Source organism: Symphalangus syndactylus, chromosome 18 (assembly GCF_028878055.3).
Source record: "Symphalangus syndactylus isolate Jambi chromosome 18, NHGRI_mSymSyn1-v2.1_pri, whole genome shotgun sequence".
In the NCBI taxonomy this organism is placed as follows: Eukaryota; Metazoa; Chordata; class Mammalia; order Primates; family Hylobatidae; genus Symphalangus; species Symphalangus syndactylus.
Window position 1 is genome coordinate 89,582,086 of NC_072440.2, and position 21,535 is coordinate 89,603,620.

The 21,535-nt window shown below is 37.8% G+C and overlaps 1 long non-coding RNA gene across 1 annotated transcript in view; it reads left to right on the forward strand.

Moving 5' to 3' along the window:
* Positions 1–1,249: 1,249 nt before the first annotated feature.
* Positions 1,250–21,535, forward strand: part of LOC134733632 (uncharacterized) — a 159,429-nt gene continuing 139,143 nt past the window's right edge. The window contains exon 1 of the long non-coding RNA XR_010117290.1: positions 1,250–1,358. This is a non-coding gene — a long non-coding RNA (uncharacterized lncRNA). The remainder of the gene's footprint in view (positions 1,359–21,535) is intronic.

Genomic DNA, 21,535 nt, shown 5'->3' on the forward strand with positions numbered 1-21,535 from the left:
GCGAGTTCCTGAGAAACAATGATAGATTGTTCACTGTTCTGGGAGACTGAATCTACAGCAGACCTGAAACTAATTCCTATCAGTCATGATTCTGTTATCATTTTCCCCCCTAAACAATTGCTTCTAATTATGCCCCTTTGATATTTACACCTCTCAAATAGCTTGAAACTGAGATCATTTCCATTTCTCACACTTTCAACATTGTTATCATGAGCTGAACAAAATTTAGTCCTTTTAGGCCTTTTTGGATAGTTGGATCCTATAGCACCTTAAAAATTGTAAGTTGCTCTTTTCTTCACTTTTCTCCTCAGGTGGCAGCTTTCCTAGCACTGAAAATCTCACCTTGTATCTCACATAGTGGGAACAACGATGTGGCCACCTATGCTGTTTGTGAAGGGACTTCTGACACATTTAATTCCATCTGGAAGTCGAGTGTTCATGTCAGCAACTTTGCTTCTAATGGCTCCAGGGAAATCTGAGTTTTGTTTTTGTAGCTTTTACTTGTACATTTTGGTTTTCCATTCCTCTCACAAAACACAACATGGAAAGAAGCCCATGGTTTTTGCACCTTTTATATAAGCTTTTTGGTGATTAAAACCCTAGGGTGTTGAGTTAGGTGTAAATGTTAAAAATGTGTACCTAGAATGCAGTAAGAGCTTTCTTTCTATGCATTTTTAAAAAGAGTGTTAGGGTTGTGAATAATGCTGGATTGAAAACTCTGGGAAGCCAAGGCCCCTCTGATTACAGCCTGTGTGGTGATATTGTAAGTTTTTTTTTTCCCAACTTTGCTGCATTAAGGCAGCCACATCATTTCAGAGAAAGAGAAGAAAGCTCATTTCTCTTTCAGAGCTCAGGAATTCTGGCCACTTAGTAAACAGTAACTATTAAAATGTGGGTATGTATTAAACATGTCTTTTTATTCAGAGGTTTTGAGATCTTGGGGCCTTGCTGACACTGGAAGGCACTGCCCCTGATAGGTAACTAATCCCTAGAGACAGCAAATGACTGGGCCCCCAGAAATTGTGCCTTTCATAGGCAAACCAACCAATCCAGAGCTCAGGCCCTGACTACCTCCTTTATCAGGTTCCCACTAGGGGAAGCACCATCTCCCTGCCCTAATCACCCCAGAGCCAGATAGCAGATAATTAGGGACAGCCCAGCACCCTACTAGAGCCTGCCGAAATTATTCAAACTAGCCAATCCTGGACCTGCTCAGCCTGCATATCCTCTCTTGCCCATTCTTTCCCAGGGAAATCCCAATGAAGGCTTTTCTTCCCTGGCTACCTCTGCCTCTTGACCAACCTGTGCATTCCTGTGTGGCCCTGTGCGGCATGACAGGCCGTCTGCTCTCAGCATCTGTGAGTATCAAAATTTCTTCCTTCATTTAAGTGTCTGTGTGTCTTACCATACCTGATTAAAACAAAACTGGGTACATATAGATTCACTCAAGAGCAGCTGTAATCTAATCACTTTGAGGTGTCCTTCATTGATTATAGCTGAGTCAGGGACTGGTCAATGGTGATTTTGACCAGGCTGAGTCAAAAGAGGAATGGGACCCAATAGGTATCTAAGCCTGCTGTCTGCAACAGGAAATCGCTGAGATCACTGAGGCTCATGGTCAGGCTATTCTAAAGGGGGCAACCATGCATGGAGAAAGGCCTTTCTGAATTAGATTGTCTGGGTCCATTTCTCTGGCTGCTATAAGCTTCTTTTCACAACATTTTCTTCTATTCTGGCCTCCCTTTAAACTGTTCACTCCAGATCTGAGCCTAGGTAAGGCATACCAGGTACCTAGGGCACAGATTTTAAGGAGACACTAATCAAGATCATTCCAGAAATGCCTGGCTTGCCTCTCCCTATTCCTCACCCTGATTCACATTACCAGAGGGATCTAAATCTTAAAAGTCTGGGCTTTGATTCTGAAAAGTGCATTTATGCTTAGATAAATCATCATGTCTAATGGTCATCAGAATTATTCAGAAATTAAATTGAAACTAAGCATGAGTCTTGCCCTCTAATATATATTAGGCTAAAATTAATAAGAAAAGTACTGGTACATTGCTCATTCAAATATAGTCAGCAGGGTTGCTCCTCTAATATGGATTTCATGATTATAGTAGCAGAAGCTAGATAGAAGTGTCCTGGCATTGTTTTTGTAGACCGAATTTGTTGGGTAATAAACTCATATATAGTAAAAGAAAGAGGTAGTCAGCCATCTTTTGTGTTACTACAGCACAAGGTTTGTTCCCCTGCTTTATGCAGTTTTATGTGGTACTCAAGTTGTTTGCTTGTGTGTGATCTTTTCAATTGATGGGCTGTTCAAGGGTGGAAACCATTCTTAGTCCTCTCTGTTTCTCCAGAATCTAGGACATACTAGACATTCAAATATGTACTTACAGGGAAAGCTCTTCTTTAAATGAAACTGTTTTTAGAGCATTTTAGAAATATCTATTTGCCATGTGAATATATGATTCCGTGAAGCTGTGGCGATTCCAAATCAATCTATCTATCTGTCTGTCTCTCTGTCTGTCTGTCTTCCTGCCTGCCTGACTATCTCTCTCTCTCTCTCTCTGTCTGTCTGCCTGCCTGCCTGTCTGTCTGCCTGCCTGCCTGCCTGCCTATCTCTCTCTCTCTCTCTGTGTCTGTCTGTCTGCCTGCCTGCCTATCTGTCTGTCTGTCTGTCTATCTATCTGTCTATCTGTCTCTCTGTCTATACAGGGCTACTATTTACAGGTCCATAGTATAAAACCTGTCATTCTAATAAAGCTATAAAGACTTTAAGGGGTGGGGAGAGTATATCTTTTCTGCTTTGCATATTTTGCCCAAATCATTTAACAAGGGATTGTGAATATATTTATTTTACCTCTTCTTGGTAAGGAGAAAAAGAATGATCTACAAAAATATCTATTTGTGAATATTTGATTCAAAATTATTATGTATTCTGTAGTTCATGTGGTAGATATGAACTGAACACATCGGGTACCTCTCAATTTCCTTTTTTAAACTAAATTTCAATCTTTGGGAGTGGTTGCTTTGCCATTATGCATATCTTTTATGTCATGTTTTTAAATTGAGTAAAAAAATATGGAAGGGTAAATGACATAGTCCTAGGATTCGAATGTGATACTTGAACAAAAGCTGTGATATTCACAAGATGCAATGGAGCGTGCGTCTACTTATCTGACTGTGCAAACTTATGAGCCAGATTACAATGGCAATGAGGTATTTTTTGCATGAGTGATTCTTCAGGGATTCTTCTAATAGCCATGGTAGGAGACATGCACTTTGGGATCAGAGTTTTTGCTCTGAATAAAATTATGCAACTTTAGTGTCTCCACTTGTCTGAATTCTGACCTGATGACTTCTCCACATACCCAGCTTGGACTGGCCTCTGAATCTTGCTCATTTCTTCACTATTACTGCCCACCTTTGCCTCACTCGCTGTGTATATTCATATGCACTGAATTTTTATGTATCCACCTAATTGATTATTTTTTTTTTGAGACTGAGTCTCATTTTCACCCAGGCTGCAATGCAGTGGTTTGATCACAGCTCACTGCAGTCTCTACCTGCAGGGCTCAAGTGATTCTCCTGCCTCAGCCTCCTGAGTAGCTGGGACTGCAGCCACACAGAAGTGTGCCTCGCTAAAATTTTTTGTTTTTTGTTTTTTTGCTAGAGGCAAGGTTTTGCTATGTTGCCTAGGCTGTGATTACTTTTTAAAGATAAAATAGCACAGACATATTCCCCTTTAAATATACCATCCATAGATTTATATTCATGACTTTCTTGTCTTTATTTCTCCTGATGCTTTGTGAAATGTGTCTGCATCTTTCACTTATCACAATTTCTCTGTTTTAATATATTTTTAGGTGTACCATCAACTATTTATTCAAAAGATGGCATTTCTAAAGCTAGAGTTTCCTTAGGCAGGCATGCAGAACCAAATATACTCTGTAGTTGTATCTCCTATCTCGCTTCTTGTCTCAATATTCCAGCCAGAACAGTGTGCACTATAGACACAAAGCCACAGGCTCTGCTGTGAGCCTTTGTTTGACTTTTTACCCAGGCATCTTCATCAGTAAATGCCCCCCCTCCTTAACTCTACTTGGCTTCCAAAGTGGAGAAATGGTCTAGATCCTCTGGAAGCAATGTGATTCTCTCTAACTGGGCGTAGGACACATTGTTTTGTACAAAAAATGCTCTTGTGTTTTTTCTCATGTTCTGAGATGCCAAGTATCTCCTACATTGAGGACTAAGCCTTACTTTGGTTTCCCAGAGTATTCAACAAATAGCTGAAATGCAGGAGGCATATAGCAAATGTTTGTTGAGTTGAAAGGGTTGCTTTGTTTTAGTTGTGGTGCGGTTTCCCTGAGCCAAACCCAGTGTTATGATCCCAATCACTGTTTGCGGCCTTCATTTGGCCAGAATTTCACCACTAGCTTCATATTAAAGACAGTACAGTATAGATATTAGAAGGGTGAAGTGTGAAGTTGTGCTACCTAAGTATATATTCTGGCTCTGACACTCCCTAGCTGAGTAAATTTGAGCAAGTTCTTAACTTCTCTGAACTTCAGTTTCCTGACCTATAGAGTTTGGAGAATAATAGTATGCATCTGTCATCATTCCCTAAGTTGTCTACACCCATAGTATTTAAAGTGAAAAAAAAGTGAATTATGGAAATCCACTACATACAAAGAAACACACACAGAGATGCACTTTCTTCTTGGCATTTGGAACATGGACATTACTATTTCTCCATCTGAGATTTACTCTGCTTTCAGGAAGCAAGTCAATATATTTCTGAATTCAGAGTATCATGACTCTAATTAAAAAGAAAAAATAACTTCCACCTTCTTTCCTTTATAGACTTTGTAATTTGGATCCTCCCTTTTTCTTCTTTTTCTGTGCACCTCTTTTATCCTGCCACCCAGTTCAGAAGCTCCTTTCTTTTGATGCCAAATCTTTGTCTGAATAAGGAGATTCTATTAGAATGGATGAACGTTGTGATCCATGCCAGGGGTCAATGAAAATATAAAAGAAAAACACAGGGATTAGAAGGTTTAACCTATGCAAGGAATCAATGGTGTTATTCCAGGCAGAAAGACTGGGTAGGTAGAATAAATTTTAAGGTAGGGTGGGGGACAAGTATTCCTCAAGTTATTCCTCATAGTCAAGTCTAACTTCTACTTTCATTTGCTGTGGCAGATGTGTGGGACTCTCATTTTGTTAACTTTCACTGTCTTTGATATATAACTCATGATTTTCAGAGAAGAAAGAAATGTCTTCCTAATTTGGGGGTAGATTATAATATAATAGTTAAGACCATACACCTTGAAGCCAAATACCAACTGGGCTACTTATTTGCAAGGTGATCTGTGGCAAATTTACTTAACCAGTTTGTGCCTCAATTTACTAATCTGCAAAATGGAGATGATAAGACTGAGAACTTCCTTTTGAAAGTTAAATTAGTTAAAGTATGTAAAGCATTTAAAATATTGCTTGGGAAATAATTACAAGTGTCACTTTATAATTATTACCACATGAGCTCACCTGTCTAGCAAGGCAAGGCACCAATTGAATAGGTAGGTCTATTTTCTGGCCTTTGAATTTTAACTTCAAGCCTGACCACCTTCCCCTAGAATGAAGTCAGATCATCACAAATATCTTTCCTGAAGTCTGTCTTTCATTTAATTACATGTCTTGTTGATTCCCCTCAATTGATTTCTTGACTCCCATTCAGGAGTCTCTTGCCCTTGGCTCACAGCATCTTCCAATCAAATATCAGCTAATTAAACTTGGATATTCCTGAGCCTCTCCCTACCTCCCAGCTTAGATCATCCTGTGATGAGGAAGGAGGGTTGATGCAAATTGCAACTGACAAGGTGTACTGAAGTGGATGTTTATTGACTCCCACTAACCATGCACAGTCGTAGAGATAATTACCATTCACAGCTCACACACACAGATGGCCAAATTGCACAGGTAAGGCGATGAGGAGAGGGCTTTATTTCAACTGGGAGCTTTTCCTCAGAAATATTCTGCAGTGCTGGTCGTTCTACATTACTCCTCTTAGTACTACGATGGCAGCTGTCTTAGTTCATTTGTGCTGCTATAACAAAATACCTAAGACTAAGTAATGTACATAGATATATAAACAAGTTTATTTTATCACAGTTCCAGTGTCTGGGATGTCCAAGCTCAAGGTGCCAGCAGGTTTGATTCTCTGGTGAGGGCTGCTCTTGGATTACAAGATGGCACCTTGTTGCTGCATCCTCTGAAGGGGAGGAACCCTATGTCCTCACAGGGTGGAAGAGCAGTGGGGAGCCAAATGCTGCATGAAACCTCTTTTGTAAGGAGCCTTAATCTTATTTATGAGGGAGGAGCCCTCACAAACTAATTTCCTTTTAAATGCTCCACCTCTTAATAGTATCACATTGGTCATTAAGTTTCAATAGCTGAGTTTTAGAGAGGACACATTCAAACCATAGCAGCATACCTCCATTTTCCCAAGTATAAAATATGTATAGCCCAGAGCATGCCTTTAGACATTTAATCTGAGCCAATTCTAGTTGCCTCTGGTGGGACAATACTCGGTGTATTCTTCCAAACTCAGAGCCAAGGTTCTGCCCTTCGTGGGGGCCCTGGGAACAGAAGTTGAATGCAGGAAAATAATGAAGGTGCTTTTTAGGACAGAAACATTAGTCCAAGTACAATCCATTAGGCAGTATCCAGGAATGATGCCACAGTTGAGAATTACATAGTACAAAGGGACCAGAAAGAGAGAGAGATTGAGTGGGGGACACAGAATGGAGTAGGCAGCTTCAGAAGGACAGGTGGAAGAACCACCTAGAATTTCTTTAGATTCCCCATCCTATCAAGGGTCATAGTCCTAGCCAGTGTGGGAAGAAAGTTGGTAGGGACACTGAATTTCTTCATTCTCCTTTTTTGGTCTTTCCACTGGGTCTCTGTGAATCCAAGTGATTTTACTGTATATACTTTTAGACTTGTCCATAAAATAAGTCACCTTTTTGTTTTAAAAAAGGATATTTTTTTTGATAGATTTTAGTCATGGATTTACTCACTTGATTAATATTCTTTTTTGCTTAAAGAACATAAATATGCACATACACATAACAGAATATATCAGAGTCCAATACTGTGGTTGACTGTGACTAGGCCTTTTATAGAAATGTCCTTATATCAGGACCACCATAAAAGTCCATATAGCATCTTTGTGCACATTGGAAAAAGAATTTATACAGCCCTCACATGAGCATGCCTGTCTTGGGGAGAAAAACGTAGATTGGCTGTAAGCCTATTCAGCTATCAGCTGGATACATTATGCAGAGCCTAACCCCTACAAACATAGTGGAACCCTTAATTATCTGGTACTATGCAGGTTGATGTCACATTTCTCCAGCTGAAGGGGATGAGAGCCATCTAGTCTGCTGCACTGGGCTTCTCTGACTGTAGCAAGTTCCTCACTCCAGGTAGATAGCATCCATCCAGGAAATCTGAACATGTCTTGGTGCTGGGTGACTAAAACAAAGGAGAGCTGCTTCCACTCTTGGGCTCCTTCCAGGGAATCTGTAGCTATTCAATCAGTAAGGTAGCTTACTGGTTAGAAAGTACATTGAATTTGGGAATGGGAGTGAAGCAAAGTCTAAATAGTCATTTCTGCCAGTTTCTGAACCTAGATCTGTTTTTTTCTGCTTTAACTTGGACACTCATCCTCAATCTCCCTTGAACAGTTTGGTTTTGTTTCAATTTGCCTCACTCTAAACTCACAGTTACTCCTTAGACTAATAGCTTGTGTTGAATGGAGAATTATGCCCCAGGTTTGGCTCTGCTTCTAAAGAGCAATTGATATGTGAGACAAATGGTTTGCTGCCTCTGAACTTCACTTTTCCTATCTGTAAAATGGGGTGATATAAAGATCCAAAGAGATGAACAGTGTGAAATGCATCAAAAACCATGAAGCACAATACAAATTAAAGACACAATTGAAACCACAAAGAGTTAATTTAGCCTAAATTAAAGTAGAGCAATTTACTCATCCATTTTAATATCATTTCTAAACACAGTTTGGACATATGTTAAATACTGAAGAAATATATCATTTTCAACTGTCGGAATCCATATGTGGTTGATTTCAAAACTTAATTGTGTTTGAATGAAGAATCAATACATTATAACTGCACTAACATTGCTTTGCTGAACTATCTGTGCAGGTTTCTGATGCCTTCGTAGTATACTTCAATTTTCCCATTATATTTTCATTATTATCCCACATGTTTGAAAGGATTCTTTGAGAATTGAGTCACAAATCCCGGATGAATGGTAATAACTATTTGTTTTGACTTCAAGCTGCATTTGTTAGCAGGTTCTGTAGTTTTTCCTGGTTCCAGGCTGTCTCTATAAGAGAGACACCAAACAATTCTTCCTAAAACATTCATTTCATCATATTCCTTCTTAGTTAAAGTTTCCCCACTTTCCCAGCTTGCATTATTATGAGGGACAGCTAAAGCTCATCATGGTTTGGCTACAGCATTGTTTTTGGTACTTGTCTCTCTGTTTTAGAATATAGCCCCTTCCCTAGCCAGGCTGAGCACTTTACAGTTTCACATGAGAGAAGACTGTTCTCGATGGTGTCTTTGATCATTCTGACCTTACCCAGAATGCCTTTATCTCACCATCACCATAGCCAGTCTGACCCGCTGTACAAGGTTGTATTCTGGACTTTTGGGGGTTTTCCAGTTCTAGTGACCTCTCTCTCTCTGATAAACCTTGACCCTTGGAACACATTGCCTGGGAAACCCCTTGATTTCTAGGACCATACTGCCTTTCGGGCAGCTCGTCAATGCCAAAGTCAAGTCCAGATGGATCCTCAGGCCATGCTGAGTCCTTCTCCTTCACCCTGAGACCAATTCTTCATTTAGGCCGAGTGTAACTCCACCGTTAACAAAATAAAGCCCATCAATAAAATACAAACTTACCAACTGCTAATCATAATGGGCTCACGACCAAGAGAAAACATAGTGCAGTTATAAGACAACAGAGGTCAACGTGACCATGAGGGACACAGGGAAAAACAGCCAGATGCTGAGAAGGCAATGACAGCAACACTACAGGAAGCTGTCATCATCCTGACTCCATCATCCTGTTAAAAGAGTACATTCAAGGTATAAATTTAAAGATTCCGGTATGTCTTCTTTAAGTTACTCATTATACTAATGAACTATGTTCCAGGAGGAAATTTTATCTGCTCCTGGAACATATCATCGGGATTGGTAAGATCTCCAAACATTTTGAAGTTTCATTCCACCTGAATCTGCTTACAAACCTGACTGTATCAATGTCAATTTTCAGACAAGATGAGTACATAAGTCGTCTTTGTTGGATATTTGGTGTGAATACGTGTCCAGCACCATTTCCTCCTCTAAAAAACTCTATACTTTCTTTGCTGAGTTGTTTCTCCTGACTCTGTGTATGTATCAATGGGGATGACTCAATCCTTCACTCTAAGGGTTGGCATTACCCTGCTTGATCAATCAGTGTATTCCAACTCCTCTGGGCACAGTGATTGGTTGGAGGGAGGCAAGACCTCATCCACATTGGTCCCAAAAGACTCAATGTCAGAAAATGTATCTGAACATATTGGAGTAAGTTACTAGCCCTGCATCCGTTAGGGTTCTACCAGAGAAACAGAGCCAGTAAGATAGCAGATAGACACATAAATTTCAAGTAATTGGCTTACATGATTGTGCAGGCTGACTAGTCCAAAATCTGCAGGGCCCATGGCACTCTGGAAACTCTCTGGCATGAGCTGCTACTACAGTCCAGAGATGGAATTTCTTCTTCCTCAGGTAAACCTCAGTTTTGCTTTTGACACTCTTAGAACTGATTGGATGAGGCCCACCCCATATTATTGAGGATAATCTGCCTAAAGTCAACTGATTATAGATATTAACCACATCTACACTAGAACTTGCTTTTTAGATGGCACTTGTGTGGGCATTTTCCAAACATCATTGAAGGAAATAAAATTCATAGGAGCCTTTTGATTGAATCAGCCAATGTCCAGGATTCATGTTGTGACTTTAGACCAAGTGCAGATACTCTATGGCCAGATTCTTTCAAGATCTGTAAAATTATTTCCTGAATGAGGTTCCCAAATCAGCATGTCTGCATTATTCTGGTAAGCCAATCTCTTGCAAACCTGTGAAGGAAATACCTAGTCCACAATGGGAACTATTTGTCAAGTCACCTTCCTAGAATTGGGATCCAGTCATGAGACCTGGAATGGCCCTCTAGTCTCCAATGCCTGAATGCAGCTGTGCATTTGATTGACTCCACACAGGGAGAGGTAATGGGCAGAGGATGTCAGAATGCTCAGAAGGGGAGAAATGGAGCTGGGCGAGGTGGCTCACTCCTGTAATCCCAGCACTTTGGGAGGCTGAGGTGGGTGGATCACTTGAGGTCAGGAGTTCGAGTTCAAGACCAGCTTAGCAACGTGGTGAAACCCCGTCTCTACTGAAAATGCAAAAATTAGCTGGGTGTGGTGGCTGGCGTCTGTAATCCCAGCTACTCAAGAGGCTGAGGCAGGAGAATTGCTTGAACCTGGGAGGCAGAGGTTGCAATGTGCTGAGATTGCGCCACTGCACTCCAGCATGGGTGACAGAGTGAGATTGCATCTCAAATAAATAAATAAATAAATAAATAGTTTTTAAAAAATAAAGGGAGAAACGAGACTGAGGCAGTTCACACGGGGCCTAGTCCAGGCTCCAGGGCTCTACTTGCAGGCACTGCTGACTCTGTTTCCAGTACCAGAGTGGGATTACGTCAAACTTAGAAAACTTTAAGGAAGACACTCCAAAGCACAAGGCTCTGCTTGAGACAAGGGCCCTGCTTGTCCAGGTCTAAAGCGGATACTCCTCTGATGTCTACATTTTTTTCATCTGTCATTGCTGATGATGGTCATAGCCAGAGCACATTTCTTTTTTTACTTTAATTCTGCTATCTCTCAAAATAGCAATTTTATTTCTGTGAATTGTGTATTTTTAAAAAGCACTTCCCACCCTCATCATCACTGTCTCTCAACACATGCGCGAGCACACACACACACACACACACGCACACAACTAAATAGGATTCTTGTGAGAATAACTAAATTTGGAGATGAAAAGAGAGGATTAAGTATAGTGCTCATCCTATATTCTCCTCTTACAGTAATTGATATAACATCAGTGAGATTTTACTGGCAAAATTGATTCAAATCAAACCAGAAAAATTCAGCCTCAAGAACTGAAAATGAGCTAAAAGATGGTAAGCAAAGAATAATAATATGTGGCAATGTCTTCAAATTATTCATATTTTAAGCTTTATATAATTTGAAGTTGCAAAGATGTGTTTAACAAGGGTGGATTTTTAAAAATGTGATGTCTTTATTAATGATCAGGAAGCAGTACTGAAAACACAGTAATGCTATCTCTGTGATGTTAAGTTGGAAGGCATTGAAAACATTTGGGAAGAAATATAAATAATACAAATAGAGCTATACAGATTATAAATATGGATGGAAGAGGGAAGAAAGATATTTCAGAAATATACAAAACAATCGTGCATATAGGAAAATATAATTGAAAACAAAGAAATCCTCAGCTAGGTTAATGACCCTGTGATATCCTTTTCTACTTAGTGTCCCATGTGCCACTGGGGTTGGTTGTGTATGATATTCCAAGGGGATGGTCAGAAGTAGTTATATTGATGTTGGGCAATAAATAAAATTGTACTTTAAAATCTTTTTTCTATTATTATAATATGATAATGTAGCCGTATGCCAGTCTTTATGAAATAACTTTTCTTCTCCTTGGATTAATATTTTAAGACTGCCACATTGCACAACTCCTGGAGCTCCATTCATATACTCCCTTCACAGTCTATGCAAATAGTGCTGTCTGGGGATACACAGTGAACACCCTGTATAACTTTACACCCTGCCTTAGTTTAAAACAAAATGGGCACTTCTATTTTAGAGTGTTCCCCTGTATCCAGTGATATTTGCATGACACCATATCTAGAATGTAAACAACATCCATTGGGTTATGTCAAACAATCATTTACCCTGAACTACATAATTATTCAAATACTTGGCATTAGGCAGGCCATAATCTGAATGATTTAGTGATTTACTGACTACTTTCCTGGGAGATTTGAAAAGTGCAGATATGTCTTCTGTTACTCTGCAGGTGTTACTGGCTTGTAAGTTTTTCACAAAAGTGATTTCTACCTATATATTTAATTAGGTTTCACATTGTTTCACAGGTCACATTGTACCTATTGGCTTCAAATCAATTTACAGGATAAAATGCACCCACTGATTCCAAGCTTGGAAGGAGGTGGCCTCATTATAAACTGTGTCAGGTTAGGTCTCCCAGAACTGTTGGAAAGGTTGGTGTAGGACCTCCTCATGGGAGATTTGGGACTTCAAGCTGTGGCAAAAGCCCATTTTAAGCAAGTGTAAAATTGTAATCTCTTGCTATGAGAATCCTTTTATGGATGTGTGCCTTTGCAGTACTTTTAAACTACATATCTAATAATCATTCTTAAGAAACTTCTGGTTTCACATATATTGATGAAAATTATTAATTATAGATTATTTTCCTCTGCATGGTATTTCTCCTTTCTGATAGAGTTCTGTGGTTAGTTAATTATGAATTAGAACATCCGTAGAACTTGGAGATCTGTTTTGGGGCATTCAGTCAATACAATTCACACTTTGTAAACAGGTTTGGCTGACAATATTGTTATGTCTAGGGAAGGTTGTGTGAACCAACAAGGACCGACCTACATGAAGTTCAGTAAATTGATGCGAGCGCCCAGAATTACCTGTGTTGCTCTCTTATTATTCCAAGGGAAAGTCATCTGCATTGAGTCTCTGCTTCCCCAACCAGCTGTATGTAGCCGCCAGTGGAGATGGACCCATTAGGCACTCGTAAGCCAATGCTATTGTCATCAAAATTAAGCCACTCGTTTGTCTTGGCAGTCTGAGCATATCCTGACTTCTCATGTTTTTATCTGGGGAGTAAGAGTATATACTGACAGGACAATGTGAGCCTTCTGACTTGCTTAGCAGTGTTCGTTCTCATTAATTAATGATACAGAGTCAGTGTTCTACATCAGTAGATTATGAATTTACTTACGTGAGTCATGTCCTTAAATTCAGTCATCTCTAGGTCCCTTGAAAAAATCTGGTGTCTGGATCCAACACTGGAGGTCAGACATTTGACCACGGGGCTCCTACGATATAATTGTGCCCCACACTTCCCTCATACATCCCACCCTACAATATATGAACAGTTTCTACAAATCAATAAAACATACACATCCAACACAGTAGGAATATGGATAAAAGCCTTAAATGGACATTACACACACACACACACACACACACACAGACACACAGACACACACACAGTCCAAATGGCCCAATAAACATGTGAGAAGGTGCACAGCCTTCTTCATCATCACATAAATGCAAATTAACATCACAATTATTTGATACTATGCATAAATCATAATGACTACAGATTCAAAAACTTAGACATATCAAGGGCTGCAGAAGATATGAAGCAACTAAAACTCTCATTCAATGCTGATGGGAATATAAATGTATAAACTGCTATAGAAAAATTTTTGATAGCATTTACTAAAGCTTAACATAAGTTTACCTTATAACCCAGCAATTCTGTTCCTAGATATGTACCCAACAGAAATGTGTACATTTGGGCCTGTTGTGGGGTGGGGTGAGCGGGGGAGGCATAGCATTAGGAGATATACCTAATGTTAAATGATAAGATAATGGGTGCAGCACACCAGCATGGCACATGTATACATATGTAACCTGCACGTTGTGCACATGTACCCTAAAACTTAAAGTATAATAAAAAAATAAATACAAAAAAATAAAAAAATTAAAAAAATTAAAAATTAGCCAAGTATGGTGGTGAATGCCTGTAATCACAGCTACTCAGGAGACTGAGGTGGGACGATCACTTGAGCCCAGGAGGTTGAGGCTACAGTGAGCCATGATCATACCACTGCACTCCAGCCTGAGCAACATAGTGAGACCCTGTCTCAAAAATAATAAAAATAAGGCCAGGTGCGGTGGCTCACGCCTGCAATCCCAGCACTTTGGGAGGCTGAGGAGGGTGGATCACGAGGTCAGGAGATGGAGACCATCCTGGCTAACACGGTGAAACCCCGTGTCTACTAAAAATACAAAAACAAAATTAGCCGGGCGTGGTGGTGGGCACCTGTAGTCCCAGCTACTCGGGAGGCTAAGGCGGGAGAATGGCATGAACGCAGGAGGTGGAGCTTGCAGTGAGCCAAGATGGCACCACTGCACTCCAGCCTGGGTGACAGAGTGAGACTCGGTCTCAAAAAATAAAAAAATAAAAAAAAATAAAAAGGCATTCTCATAAAAAATAAAAATAAAAGGAATATTAAACTAATTAGGCTATTGATATGTTAAATTACATGGAAAGCATTGTCAAATAAAAATGATATAAAAAAAGAAATGTGTACATTTGGGCACTAGTAGACATGTGTCAGAGTATAGCAGCACTATTCCTAATAGTTAAATACAGAAAATGACCCACATTTTCCTCAACAGTAGAATGGATGAATTGTGGTAGATTCATAAAATTGAAAAGTAGTCCATGAGAATAAACAACCATGTTATGCAACATAGATGAATTTCAAATATATGATGTTGACAGTAAGAAGGCTTTCATTGCTATAGATGTCAAAATGGGCAAAATCAACTGAGGGTGATATAAGTTAAGATAATGAGGAGCTTCGGAGAGGGAAGTGACTGGAAGGAAGCACATGGTTTCTAGGTTGCTGACTATATATATATATATATATATATACTTATATATATATATATTTTTTTTAGATGGAGTCTCACTCTGTTGCCCAGGCTGGAGTGCAGTGGTGCAGTCCTGGCTCACTGCAACCTCTGCCTCCTGGGTTCAAGTGATTCTTCTGCCTCAGCCTTCCAAGTAGCTGGATTGCAGGCATGCACCACCATACCGAGCTAATTTTGTATTTTTAGTAGAGATGGGGTTTCACCATGCTAGCCAGGCTGGTCTCGAATTTCCGACCTCAGTTGATCCACCTGCCTCAACCTCCCAAAATGCTGGAATTATAGGCATGAGCAACTGCGCCCGGCCCAATATTGTACTTTTTGATGTGGGTGGTGCTTCATGAGTGCGTTCACTTCTTGAAAATTCTATGAGCTATATATTTGTGATTGGTGCACTCTTCATGCATCTTCTTTTTCAATAAAAGTTTATACATGTATGTATATATAATATACATATATAGATGACAGAGAGAGCAAGAGCTGTATTAAGAGACTTAGCTGTATTGAACCAGGTTTTATAAATATAGTGAGTATAAAAGAAGGATGATTTTTCAATACCATCTGCCATTCCTCCAGAATATGCAATCCATCATGTCTGAAAGAGCTCATAATTAAAGTAATTCCAGGATTACATAGAGATTGTTGTGAAGTCTGGAGTCACAGTCAGTGCAGTAAGACCTTTTTTATTAAGCAGCTATAAAAATATTTTGGGATAAGATGTTAAATAACTTCATAGATATAAACACGTTGAATCAAAGTTTGCTGAAAAAAGAAAAAAGCCTAATTTTAATAATAAACACTATCCTACCTCAAATAAATTGAAAATGTAGTTGGAATATATTGTCTTTCTCTTCCACAACCAAGAAAAAAAGTCTTTTCTTCCAGTAGTAAGAATAACAGGGCACACAGAAGCCAACAGAGAGGATGCTGAATATCCAGGTGGGGTTTGGGGTAGATTCATAGGGGAAGCAGGGCACAATTATATATTGTGAGGTCCTCATTGTCAAGGGTCTCATCTCCATTTTTTGATCCAGACACCAGATCTTTTCAAGACAGGATAAGCCGATCTATGTCATCCATATAGATGAAAAGAAATCACAAAAAGCTAAAGAAGATAATCCAGTAATGTATAAAAAGTTAATGTATGATCACAAAGTTGTCTATGTTCCAGGCATGCAAGGTTGTTTTAATGTTTGAAAGTCTCCAAGATTCATCCCATTATCAGGAAATGGGGAAACTCATGATTATCTCAACAAATTCTGAAAAGCTCTTGTTAAAATTTAACATTTATTCATAATTAATAATAAAAAAACTCTTAGCAACTGAGAATAAAGGAAAAAAAAATTGGTGTGATGGAGCAGAGTCTACAGAAAAGCCTAGAGTAAAAAAATGAAATGCTTTTTTCTAAGATTGGGAATAAAACCAGGAGGCCAGTAATCTCCATTTTTATTCAATATTGTGCTGGAGGTATTACCCAGTGCAACGGGGCATGAAAACTTAGAAGATATAACATTTGGAAGAAAAATTAATAAAAATAATCATTAATCTGCCAATATAAAGAGCACATATGGAAATCTAAAATAATCTAATCACACAATTAAAATTATGAGTTGAATTTGACAAGCTCACTTTTTGTAATTATTATATAAAATCAATGCTCTTTCTATAAATCAAAACAAATAGAAAAAAATTCACTATTTACAAAGCAAATTCTTTAAATAAGACGCAAAAAGCAGTGACCCATAAAATATTTGACTACTATAAAATCAAGAACATCTCTTCATTAAAACATGCAAACCATGGATTAATTAAGAAAAGATATTTGCAATGCATATATTCAATATTTCTTTCTAGCAATGTCAACTTTTGTGATCAAGGTTATGATGATTCTGTAACATTAGATTAGAAATTGTTCATTCTATTTACCTTTTCAGTAAGAGTTTGCACCACATCATTGAGGTTTCTTCCTTAAATATTCGGAGAACTTGAAGTATGAAGTCACAAGGATCTGGAGAATACTTCGTGGAAAAGTTTTAAATTATAGATTCTATTTCTTTAACATATGTAAGACTATTCATATAGTCCTTTTCTTCTTGAATTAGCTGTGATGAGCTGTTTTTCCAAAAGTTTGCTCTCTCAAGTTTGGCATTTATAAGCAAAATTTGTCTATCAAATACTCGTAAGGACTGAGGGGGAAAACTTCCCCTTTGCTCTCTGACAGTTTGCTGAAAACTCAACTCACAAAAAACAGATTAATCGGAGAAAAGCCATACACATTTATTAATGTATACACAGGAGAATCACAGTGATTACTCAACTACTGAAGCCCACACTGGAGTGCAGAAGCTTACATACATCCTGAGGTTACAGAAATAATGGGTGCTCAGAGCATGGCCCAAAACAGGTTATGATGGTAAATCAGGTTATGGTGACAAGATTATGATTATGGGAGGAAGAGAAGAGAAAGCCTGTCTAGCAAAGTTGGTCTCCTTATATAAATGAAACTTCACAGATAACAGCCCTCAGCAAGAATAGATGGTAAACATTAAAAAAAAAAAAAAAAAACCTTTAAAGATATCAGACTCTGAGTTAATCTTTGCTAGGTGGGGACATGGGAAAGCCTGGCTGTATCAGTGCAGATTCTCTACAGGTGCAAATCTCCCCCTCAAAAGACAGCTTTGCCAGCCTACTTCTGTTTTCGGGCTCTCCCAACAGGCATCTCAATGGGGTAAAATACTTTGATTTCCTTTATACTCACATTATCTTTTTAAAGGTGTAATGTACACAGTATAGTAGGCCAGATTTTAAGTCTGCATCTCAATGACTGGGAATAAATGTATATTTCTGTGTACCCATTATCCCATTTAAAAGAAAAAATAACCCATCACCCAATACCTTTCCTTACACTTTTTTTTTCTCAGTAATACCTCACTCCTTCCTACAGGCAGATATCCTTCTGAGTTCATAGTTTTCCTTTTTCAAGAATGTCATATAAATAAGATTATATAGTATGTATTCTTTTGTGAGGTTTCTTTAATATAACCTAATATTTCTGATATTCATTTATGTAGTGTACACATTGTTTGTATTTTTTATTATTGAGTAGGATTCCATTATCTGAGTATAGAATAATTTGTTTATTCACCTATTGATTTAACTTAGTATAATATATTTGTTTGACAACTGTTGGTATGTTATTTTACATTTCCTCAATGACAAATGACATTGGACGTCTTTTAAATATATTTTCTTGGCTATCTACACATTGTATTTTGTATATAAGTTTATGTCTTTTGCCCATTTTTATTTCTCTTTTTTATTACTGAGTTGTAGTAGATTTATCATTGTTCTTTTTCACTATTGTTTGGCTGTTCTAGATCCTTTACATATTTATATAAATTTTAGAATTAGCATGCAAATTTCCACCCACTGACATACAGACTCCTGCAGAGACTTTGATTGGAATGGCACAAAATCTATGGCTAAAATTGTGGAGTATTCACATCTTAGCAATATTGAGTCTTCCAAACCATGAACATGTTAAAAGTTTTTCCATGTATGTATGTATTCTTTAATTGAAGGAGAAGTAGTAACATCTTATCCCTGTTTTTATTTCTGATACTGGCCTTTGGATGTGTTAATTTACTGTTATACAGTATTTTACCATTTCATTAATTTCTTTTCCCATATTTGTTATTTCCTTCTTTCTATTTTCTTTGAACATTATTCACTATTATAAGATGGATTGTTAGAGCACTGATGTCTCTCTTTTCTGCTTTTCTAATACATGTATTTATAACCATTAGATTCCTTTTAGGCAAACATTTAGTTGCATCCCTCTATTCCAAGCCCTCTTCCTCTAAGAAGTCTTTTCACACCACGGTTGCTTTGTCCCCACACCTCCTGGACAATGCACAGAAATGGATGGTCTTCAATGTGTAGGTCAAATGCAGGCACAAATGCAGTTTTTCCCAGCTCAGAGTTTTGATGTGCTCTGCTATTTTAGTTAGTTTTAAATATTTTCTAATTTTCATTTTGATTCCTTCTTTGATCTAAACATTGTTTTGAACTGTATTGCTTAATTTCCAACATTTGGAGGCTTCCACTTACCATTTCATTATTGATTTCTAGCTTAATTACATAGTGTGAGAGAACATATTCTGACTGATTCAATCCTTTGATATTTGTTGAAACTATGTTATGTCCCAGAACAACACTAATTTTGGCAAATGTTTAATAGTACTAAGTAGAATATATATTCTCTTGTAGTGGGTGCAATGTTTTCTCTCTCTCTTTCTCGCAAATTATGTATATTGATGAGGTTTCATTTGGAATTCAAGTTGTTCAGATCATTTAGAATTTACTGGTGTTTTGTCTGCTTGTTCTATAAGCTTCTAAAATAAGTGGATTAGAATTCTCCACTGCGATTGTGGATTTTTCTACTCCATCTCTTCGTTTTGTAAGTTTTGTATTTACATTTCAAGCTAAGTATATAATATTTAGAATTCCAATATTTTCTTGGTGAGTGAATTATTTTATTACTATAAAATAGCCTTTTCATAAATCTCTGATAGTGCTTCTTACTTGAAAGTCTATTGTGACAGATATGAATCTAGATAAATCAGTTTTCTTTTTGTTTATGCCTACTTTGATTCTTTTATTTTTAGCTTGTATATATTTATATGTAAGCTGTATCTTTTGTAAACAACGTTTAATATGGTTTGTTTTATTAATCCATTCTGGCAACATTTATCTTTCATTGAGCATTGAAACTATTACTTTTAATGTGTTAATGAATACATATCTTCCAATTATTATCATTTAGTTGCTATTTTTACTACCCATCTCCTATTTTCCTATTTATTTATTTCTTTCTTTCCTCACTTCTTCTTTTGTAACACACACACACACACACACTTCTACAATTTTCCCATGATCTCACTAGTTGTACATTCTTTTATTATTATACTAAGGTTGTCCTTTTGGAAGATAACCTGTATTTTTTATTCATTATGATGTATTGTGATAATATTGCTACTTCCTAGATAAACTGAAACAAACTTCTCTTTTTCTCATGAAATACTCAGAAGGATTGTGGTGAATGAACGTGAATGGACATGCTCAAATCATAGATTGGCAAACGTTCTCATTCAATTTCTTTTTGAAAGCGTACTTGAGAACTTATTCTGTATTATGTACTGTGCTGGTGGCATAAAATGAATTAACTATCTTATATTTATTTGGTCCTTGCATGTTCTAGGCATTATCCCTGGTGCTGAAGATACAAAGAGGAGAAGAACTAGATGTGTTCCCTTCCCTGCTTGCCAATAATATACACTCTAGTGAGAAGAAAAGAAAAAAAACTACATAATTATAACATAGCATGAACATGTTTTAACACTACTAAAAACAATGTTACATTTACTGAGCTCCACTGTATTCCAGGCACTTTCATGAGCACTTTTCACATGTCAGTGCTCACAATAGCCTAATAGGATTAGGTGTTTTTCCATTTTACTAATAAGGATACTGAAATACAGATAGGGTTAAGTAAGTGTTTTACCAAGAGTCACATAGCTGAGAAGCGACATAGAATAAGAAAGACCTTTAGAAATACAGAGGAGTTAAATAATTCCACCTGGAATAATTGGGAAGGCTTCACAAAGGAGGAGGAGTTAGCAGAAGTTGGCAGATGTGGTTGAGCTGGCATCCAAAGTACATAGCCTGTGAAATGTGGTAGATTGTGCCTGCGTGTGTGTGTGCGTGCATGCGTGTATGTGAAGAGGCATCTGGTATGTTTGGAGCTCAGGGTTTCAAAAGCAATTTATAGAAAAAAGGAAGACTTTTAAAGAGAAAATTAACAGAAGCTGACCTATTCTGGTCAGCATGTGGTAATCTATCTCTCCTCTTGATTCCTATAAGAATAATATCTAATACAGAGGGCTTACTGTTTGCCAGGTGGTGTAGTAAGCACGTTACATATGTCAGTTCATTTAAACCTCAGAAGAAACCTATACTAGAAAAGATGAGAAAAGGAAGAAACAATAGAGGCACACAGCAGTTGAGTTACTTATCCAAGGCCACATCCCTGATGTGTGGAGCTGTCCAGATTAGGGTCTGTAGCTCTACTCTGAACCACTGCACGGATGGTGGCTCTGTCTTTTGTCACTCACAGACTGGCATTGTCAGGTGTATTTTAAATGAAGGGGTCTTGCTTCCAAGATGAAACAAAAAACACCAGGGACAGAGACTCTCATCTATATTGTATTGCCATCCTTTCAGTGGTTATTAGAAAGCTAACCCTTACATAGTTAGTAAATGAGGAAGGAATATTTGGTGAATGGTAAGAAGTGGGATAAATATGGTACCTGTTTGATGGACTGGCAAAGCAGAATGTGCATGTGTCTGTAAACATTTATATATATATACACTATATACTATACATATGTATATAGTGTATATATATAGTGTATATATAAAAAACACAAAACAATTTTAATATAATATATATAACACATATTTTTCTCTTGAATTACTTGGTATCTTTTATTATGAAGATATAAGATTAAAAATTTTAGAGAAATTAATTGTCAGTAATTAAGGAGC